At 41.8% G+C, this 8,294-nt stretch overlaps 1 pseudogene; it reads left to right on the top strand.

Moving 5' to 3' along the window:
- Positions 1–5,516: 5,516 nt before the first annotated feature.
- LOC105532114 lies at positions 5,517–7,913 on the top strand (annotated as a pseudogene).
- Positions 7,914–8,294: the final 381 nt, after the last annotated feature.

Below are 8,294 nucleotides of genomic sequence, written 5' to 3'. Positions count from 1 at the left end.
AACACCACTTCATCCTAAAAACTCTCAATAAACTAGGTAGTGATGGAACATTTCTCAAAATAATAAGAGCTATTTAAGACAAACCCACAGCCAATATCATACTGAATGGGCAAAAGCTGCAAGCATTCCCTTTGAAAACCAGCACAAGACAAGGATGCTCTCTTTCACCACTCCTATTCAACATGGTATTGTAAGTTCTGGCCAGGGCAATCAGGCAAGAGAAAAAAATAAATAGGAAGAGTGGAAGTCAAATTGTCACTCTTTGCAGATGACCTGATTGTATAATTAGAAAACCCCATTGTCTCGGTCCAAAAATTCCTTAAGCTGATAAACAACTTCAGCGAAGTCTCATAATACAAGATCAATGTGCAAAAATCACAAACATTTCTATACACCAATAATAGACAAATAGCCAAATCATGAGTGAATTCCCGTTCACAATTGCTACAAAGAAAATAAAATACCTAGGAATAAAACTTACAAAGAATGTGAAGGATCTCTTCAAGGAGAACTACAAACCACTGCTCAAGGAAATAAGAGAGGACACAAACAAATGGAAAAAACATTCCATGGTCATGGATAGGAAGAATCAATATTGTGAAAATGGCCATACTGACCAAAATAATTTATTGATTCAATGCTATCCTTATCAAGCTACCAATGACTTTCTTCACAGAATTAGAAAATACTACTTTAAATTTCATATGGAACCAAAAAAGGGCCCATATACCAAGAAAATCCTAAGCAAAAAGAACAAAGCTGGAGGCATCATGCTACCTGACTTCAAACTATACTACAAGTCTACAGTAACCAAAACAGCATGGTACTGGTACCAGAACAGATACATAGACTAATGGAACAGAACAGAGGCCTCAGAAATAATGCCACCATATACAACCATCTGATCTTTGACAAACCTGACAAAAACAAGCAATGGGGAAAGGATTCCCTATTTAATAAGTGGTGTTAGGAAAGCTGGCTAGCTATATGCAGAAAACTGAAACTGGATCCCTTCCTTACACTTTATACAAAAATTAACTCAAGATAGATTAAAGACTTAAATGGAAGACCTAAAACCAAAAAAACCCAAAAGAAAACCTAGGCAATACCATTCAGAACAAAGGCATGGACAAAGACTTCATGACTAAAACACCAAAAGCAATGGTGACAAAAACCAAAATTGACAAATACAATCTAATAAAACTAAAGAGTTTCTGTACAGCAAAAGAATCTAGGATCAGAGTGAACAGGCAACCTACAGAATAGGAGAAAATTTTTGCAATCTATCCATCTGACAAAGAGCTAATATCCAGAATCTACAAAGAACTTAAACAAATTTAGTAGAAAAAAACAAACAACCCCATCAAAAAGTTGGCAAAAGATATTAACAGACACTTCTTAAAAGAAGACATTTATGCAGCCAACAAACATATGAAAAAAAGCTCATCATCACTGTTCATTAGAGAAATGCAAATAAAAAACCACAATGAGATACCACCTCACACCAGTTAGAATGGCGATCATTAAAAAGTCAGGAAACAACAGATGCTGTGGAGAGGATGTGGAGAAATAGGAATGCTTTTACACTGTTTTTGGGAGTGTAAATTAGTTCAACCATTGTTGAAGACAGTGTGGTGATTCCTCAAGGATCAAGAACCAGAAATACCATTTGACCCAGCAACCCCATTACTGGGTACATACCCAAAGGATTATAAATCATTCTACAATAAAGACACATGCACATGTATGTTTATTGCAGCACTGTTCACAAGAGCAAAGACTTGGAACCAACCCAAATGCCCATCGATGATAGACTGGATAAAGAAAATGTGGCATGTATACACCATGGAACACTATGCAGACATGAAAAATGATGAGTTCGTGTAATTTGCAGGGACATGGATGAAGCTGGAAACCATCGTTCTCAGCAAACTAACACAGGAACAGAAAACCAAACACCTCATGTTCTCACTCATAAATGGGAGTTGAACAATGAGAACACATGGACACAGGGAGGGGAACATCACACACCACGGCCTGTCAGGGGGTGAGGGGCTAGGGGTGGGATAGCATTAGGAGAAATACGTAATGTACATAATGGGTTGATAGGTGCAGCAAACCACCATGATACCCATGTAACAAACCTGCACGTCCTGCACATATATCCTAGAACTTAATGTATAATTTTAAAAATAAAAGAAAAGAATGGTAACATGCAAAAGAAAACACTCAAAGATAAAAAAATTCACTGGAAAGTGTAAATACTAGATGTAGACTGAGACAATAAAAAGTCAAAATGTGATAAGGATGAAGTTAGAGTACAGTGTTTTTTTTAGTTTTCCTTTGTTTGCTTCTTTCTATTCTTTTGTCTGTAATTAAAATTAAGTTCTCATCTGTTTAGAATAACTTGCTACATCCATAAGACATTTTTTAAATACCATGTTAACCACAAAGCAGAAACTTGCTTTAGATACACCAAAAAATAAAAAGGAAATAATTAAAACATACCACCCAGTAAAATAATTTTTCCTGAAAGGGAAACAGTAAGAAAGAGAGAGTTACAATACAACCAGAAAACAAGGAACAAGATGGTATTAGTAGGACTTTACATATCAAAAATAACTTTGGATGTAAATGGACTAAATTCTCCAATAAAAGACAGAGTGGCTAAACAGCTAGAGAAACAAGACTCAATGATATACTGCTCATAGGAAACTCATTTCACCTAAAAAGATACATAAAGACTGAAAATGAAGCGATGGAAACAGATATTCCATGTATATGGAAACCAAAAAGGAACATGACTAGCTGTACTTAGATAAAAGAGACTTCAAGTCAAAAACTATAAATAGAAACCAAGAAGGTTAAATGATAAATAAATCAATTCAACAAGAGGATATATCAATTGTAAATATATATACACCTAACACTGGAGCACCCAATTATATAAGACAAACAATGAATTTAAAGGGAGAAATACAACAAAATAATAATAGGAGACATCAATAGCCCAATCTCAGTAACGGACGGTTCGTTCAGCGGGTAAATAAACAAAGAAACATCAAAGTAAACATTCTCTTGAGACAAATGAAAACGGAAACACAACATAGCAAAATCTATGGAATATAGCAAAAGCAGTAGTACTAAAAGGGAAGTTTAGAGAAATAAATGCCTACATCAAAAGAGTGAAGAGATTTCAAATAAAAAACCTAACAATGCACCTAAAGAACTAGAAAAGCAAGGATAAACTAAACTCAAAATTAGTAGAAGACATGATAAAGATCAGAGCAGAAATAAATTAAATTGATACTAAAATAAAACAAAAAAAAATGAAACTAAAAGTTGGCTTTTTGAAAAAATAAACACAAATGACAAACATTCAGAAGGGCTAACCAGAACTTTACTGTTCTAAGAATACCTCTAATTGGGACTTGTATGTTCCTTACGTTATTTGGTCACCAAAAAGAGGTAGGCAGAGCTAATAATATTGACTCCATCATGCTGACAAGGAAACCATGATTTAGAGGAATCAAGGGGCCTTTAAAAGAAATCACAGATGATTTTCCAAGATGACAGATTAGAGGCTTTTAGCATGCTTTAGCCACTTGGAAATAGTAAAATAGTGCATGAAGATAAACTCCATGAGCTTTAATTCAAGAAGGAAAATAGGAATCTACCAGAACTGTGAAGGACACGCAAGACCCAAGAGACGAGAACATGGGCAAACAGCCTCCATGATGGTGCCCAGCTGATAAAAGTGAGTGAAACCTGAGTATGTGAAAGAGGAAGAGAGCTGCTCTCTGTGACTCACCTTTCCGGTAGGGACCTGAGCAACCCAGGCCTACTGAGCATACTGTTTCTCCCAAGCCCTGGTGCTAACTTGGAGACAGGCTTGGAGATGTTGTAAGAGAAAGACACCAGGAAAAACTGCCAACATTTTCTTAGACCCTGTACTAAGAAAAGGATGCCATTTTTAATCTGGATACATACAAAGTCATCCATTCTTTGGTGATGCAGCTGCATGGTCATGCAGGCCTTTTAATCTCAGGCCAGAGATTGGAACACCTGCTCTGGAGTGGTGTACAGGCCTCCAAAGCCAGAACTGAGGAAAGTGCCTCAGCAGTAGGCACTGGAAGGGTGCTCTTCCCTGTGGCAGCCTTAGGGGAGGAGGAGAGCTGCTACAGCTGTGGTTTCCCCTGGGCAGTAAGTCTTGCAGCTAGGCCCAGGCTGGCAACCTAGAACTGGTCTGCATGTGCTACTGCTGGGTGCCCCAGCCTACTCCTCTGAGATTATGGTACAACAGGGCCCTCTCTGCCCCACCCTCAGGAAGAAATCCAGGTATTTGGAGCACTGACTTGCCTGGATCAGCAGCCTGAGTTGTCCCACCCTTCATGGACGTAGACATAGATTGTGGTGCAGTAGGGCCCTCTAGGCTCCATACACAGGCAGATCTCCAGGTATTTGGAGAATCTCCTTGTCTGGATCAGCAGCTTCAGCTGCCACACTCTTCTTGTGCATAGATTGTGGTACAGTGGAATCCTCTAAATCCACACATAGGCAGATCTCCAGGCATTTGGAGCACCTGCTCACCTGGACTAGCAGCCTGAGTTGCTCCACACTTCCTGTGCAGAGATCATGGTATGGGGGGCTCTCTCCAATTCACACCCAGGCAGATCTCCAGGCATCTGGTTCAGCAGCCTGAGCTACCCTATTCTTCCTGGGCATAAATCATGGTGAAGTAGGACTCTCTCCATTCCACACACAGGTAGATCTCTAGGCATTCAGGGCGCCTGCTCACCTAGATCAGCATCCTGACCCGCCCCACACTTTCTGTGCAGAGATCCTGGTGCAGGGACGCCCCCCTCTGCTCCAGGCCAAGGTATATCTCCAGGCATTCAAGGCATCTTCTTGTCCATATTGGTAGCCTGAGTTGCCCCACCCTTTCTGTGCAGAGATCCAGGTGCAGGGAGGCCCTCTCCGCTCCACCCCCAGGCAGATATCCAGGAATCTGAGGTACCCACACTTCTGGATTAAGAATTTAGGTCAGCACCCATCCTCATCCAGAGAACTTGGGTCTGAGGTTTCCCAGCTCCACACCCAGGCACAGCTCTGAGTGCTTGGTGGCCACCCACTAGATTCTCCCTCAGTACTGGTGCTTCTGCCTTCCCTTGGGGGACCTTTGGGCAGACCTGCCCAGTCAAGCTCCACCTATATTGGCCCCCATCCCCCTGGGGCTGAGCAGAGAACTTAGACCACTGAGCACTCCATGAATCAGCCCGTTGCCTGAGGCAACAGAGGGTCGTTCCGGTTATCTCTCAGCTCGGTGGCCTGGCACGAGGACTGAGAGTTGCCACCTCCTGTTGGGTCCGGCGTCATTCCGGGTCAGTCCAGTGTGTGCGCTCACCCGCCTGCCACGGAGGGCCGAAGCCACAGGCTAAGCGGCGTGGACGGGGCGGGGTGCGGCGCCTTGAGCGCAGGGGGAGACAAATGGGACCGGCTCCTCTCCCAGTGCCAAGATGTGGATCCAGGTTCGCATCATTGACGGCTCCAAGACGTGCACCTTTGAGAACATGTCTCACAAAGCGACGATTGAGGAGCAGCGCGAGCAGATGTGGGCGCTGTTCGATGTGCGGCCCGAGTGCCAGCACCTCTTCTACCGGGGTAAGCAGTTTGAAAATGGATATACCTTATTTGACTAGGATGTTGGACTGAATGATATAATTCAGCTGCTAGTTATCCAGACCCTAATCATCTTCCTGGAACATCTATGCAGATTGAGGTTAAACCCTGTTCTGATAGTCCACCTAAAGCCGAAAAAGCTCCAAGGGTGGGACCTTCCAGTCAGCCATCTACAACAGCTCATGCCCATCTTATTGATCCTAGCTTCGAACTATATAAAGTAAATGAATTGGTGGATACCAGAGATGTCGGCCTTGGTGCTTGGTTTGAAGCACACATACATAGCATTACTAGAGCTTCTGATGGACAGTCACGTGGCAAAACTCCACTGAAGAATGGCAGTTCTTGTAAAAGGACTAATGGAAATATAAATCATAAATCAAATAGAACATAAATAAATTGGACAGTGTACTCTCTACATCTAATTCAGACTCTGTCGCTGCTGGTGAAGACGTTATTTGCCATATCCAGTATGATGAATACCCAGAAAGTGGTACTCTAGAAATGAATATCAAGGACCTTAGACCACGAGCTAGAACCATTTCGAAATGAAAGGAACTAAATGTTGGTGATGTGGTAATGGTTAATTATAACATAGAAAGTCCTAGACAAAGAGGATTCTGGTTTGATGCAGAAATTACCACATTGAAGGCAATCTCTAGGACCAAAAAAGAACTTCGTGTGAAAATTTTCCTAGGTGGGGAGGGGAGGGTTCTGAAGGAACATTAAATGAGTGCAAGATAGTATCTGTAGATGAAATCTTCAAGATTGAGAAACCTGCAGCCCATCCTCTTTTGTTTGCAGATGTAAAGTTTTTACGGAGAAATAACCCTGACTGTGATCTATGTTCTGGAGACCCAGATAAGAAATGCCATTCTTGCTTCTTTCTTGTATGTGGTGGGAAACATGAACCCAACATGCAGTTTCTATGTGCTGAATGTAATGTGGCTTATCACATTTACTGCTTGAATACACCTTTGGATAAGGTCCCAGAAGAGGATTACTGGTATTGTTCTTCCTGTAACTGATTCCAGTTAAGTTGTAAAGGCTGGTGAAAGACTCAAGATGCGCGAAAAGAAAGCAAAGATGCCATCCGCTAGTACTGAAAGCCAGAGAGACTGGTGCAGGAGAATGACTTGTGTTGGTCATATGAGAAAATGTACTATCGTCTCTTCTAATCCTTATGGACCTATTCCTGTTGGATCAACTTGGAGATTTAGAGTTCAAGTGAGTGAAGTAGGTGTTCACAGACCCCATGTTGGTGGACTGCATGGTCGAAGTAATGATGGGGCTTATTCTCTTGTCTTGGCTGGTGGATTTGCAGATAAAGTCAACTGAGGTGATGAGTTCTTGTACACTGGAAGTGGTGGTAAAAAGCTTGTTGGTAATAAAAGAATTGGCACACCTTCAGATGATCAAACATTAACAAACATGAACAGGGCATTGGCCCTAAACTGTGATGCTCCATTGGGTGATAGAATTGGAGCAGAGTCTTGGAATTTGAGAGCTGGCAAGCCAGTCAGAGTGATATGCAGTTTTAAAGGGAGGAAGATCAGCTAATAAACTCCCGAAGAAGGCAACAGATATGATGGCATTTATAAGGTAGTGAAATACTGGCCAGAGATTTCATCAAGTGATGAATTCTTGATTTGGCACTATCTTTTAAGAAGAGATGATGTTGAACCTGCTCCTTGGACCTCTGAAGGAATAGAATGGTTAAGGAGATTATGTCTACATTTACAGTATCCAGCAGGTTACCCTTCAGATAACGAAAGGAAGAAGACTAAAGGAGAGTCAAAGAAGCAGGCCAGTGGAACCACAAAAAGGCTGATTCCAGATGTCTAAGTGCCTCCAAAGTATACAAAGCATCAGATTCTGCAGAAGCAATTGAGACTTTTCAACTAACTCCTCAACAGCAACATCTCATCAGAGAAGACTGTCAAAACCAGAAGCTGTGGGATGAAATGCTTGCATATCTTGTGGAAGGACCAAATTTTCTGAAAAAATTGGAACGTTCTTTTATGTGTGTTTGCTGCCAGAAGCTAGTTTAGCAGCCTGTGACAACGGAGTGCTTCCACAATGTCTGTAAAGATTGCCTACAGCGCTCCTTTAAGGCACAGGTTTTCTCCTGCCCTGCTTACTGGAATGATTTTGGCTAGAATTACACCATAATTCCCCATGAGATTCTGCAGACTCTACTAGACCTTTTCTTCCCTGGCTACAGCAAAGGATGATGATCTGTCTGCTTTCACTATGTTGTTCATGGTGGGTTTTTGCACAATAAAGAATCTAAAATGGGTGGGGAGGGTGGAATGGTGGACAGTATCTCTCATGTTCTGAAGCAGCTATTTCTCTTTCCCACAGCCATCATCTTGTGTGTGTAGTAAGAGGCCCATTTCTCAACTGTCTTTTAAATATCTAAAGGTAGTTCCTGTAACAACTAGTTGTTTTTTTTTTTTTTTTAATTTTATTTATTTATTTTTGAGACGGAGTCTTGCTCTGTCGTCCAGGCTGGAGTGCAGTGGCGGGATCTCAGCTCACTGCAAGCTCCACCTCGCGGGTTCACGCCAGTCTCCTGCCTCAGCCTCCCAAATAGCTGGGACTACAGGCGCCCG

This window comes from Mandrillus leucophaeus, unplaced genomic scaffold (assembly GCF_000951045.1).
Source record: "Mandrillus leucophaeus isolate KB7577 unplaced genomic scaffold, Mleu.le_1.0 Scaffold931, whole genome shotgun sequence".
In the NCBI taxonomy this organism is placed as follows: domain Eukaryota; kingdom Metazoa; phylum Chordata; class Mammalia; order Primates; family Cercopithecidae; genus Mandrillus; species Mandrillus leucophaeus.
The sequence above is the reverse complement of the archived record's forward strand: the minus strand, read 5'-3'. Positions and strand labels throughout refer to the sequence as shown.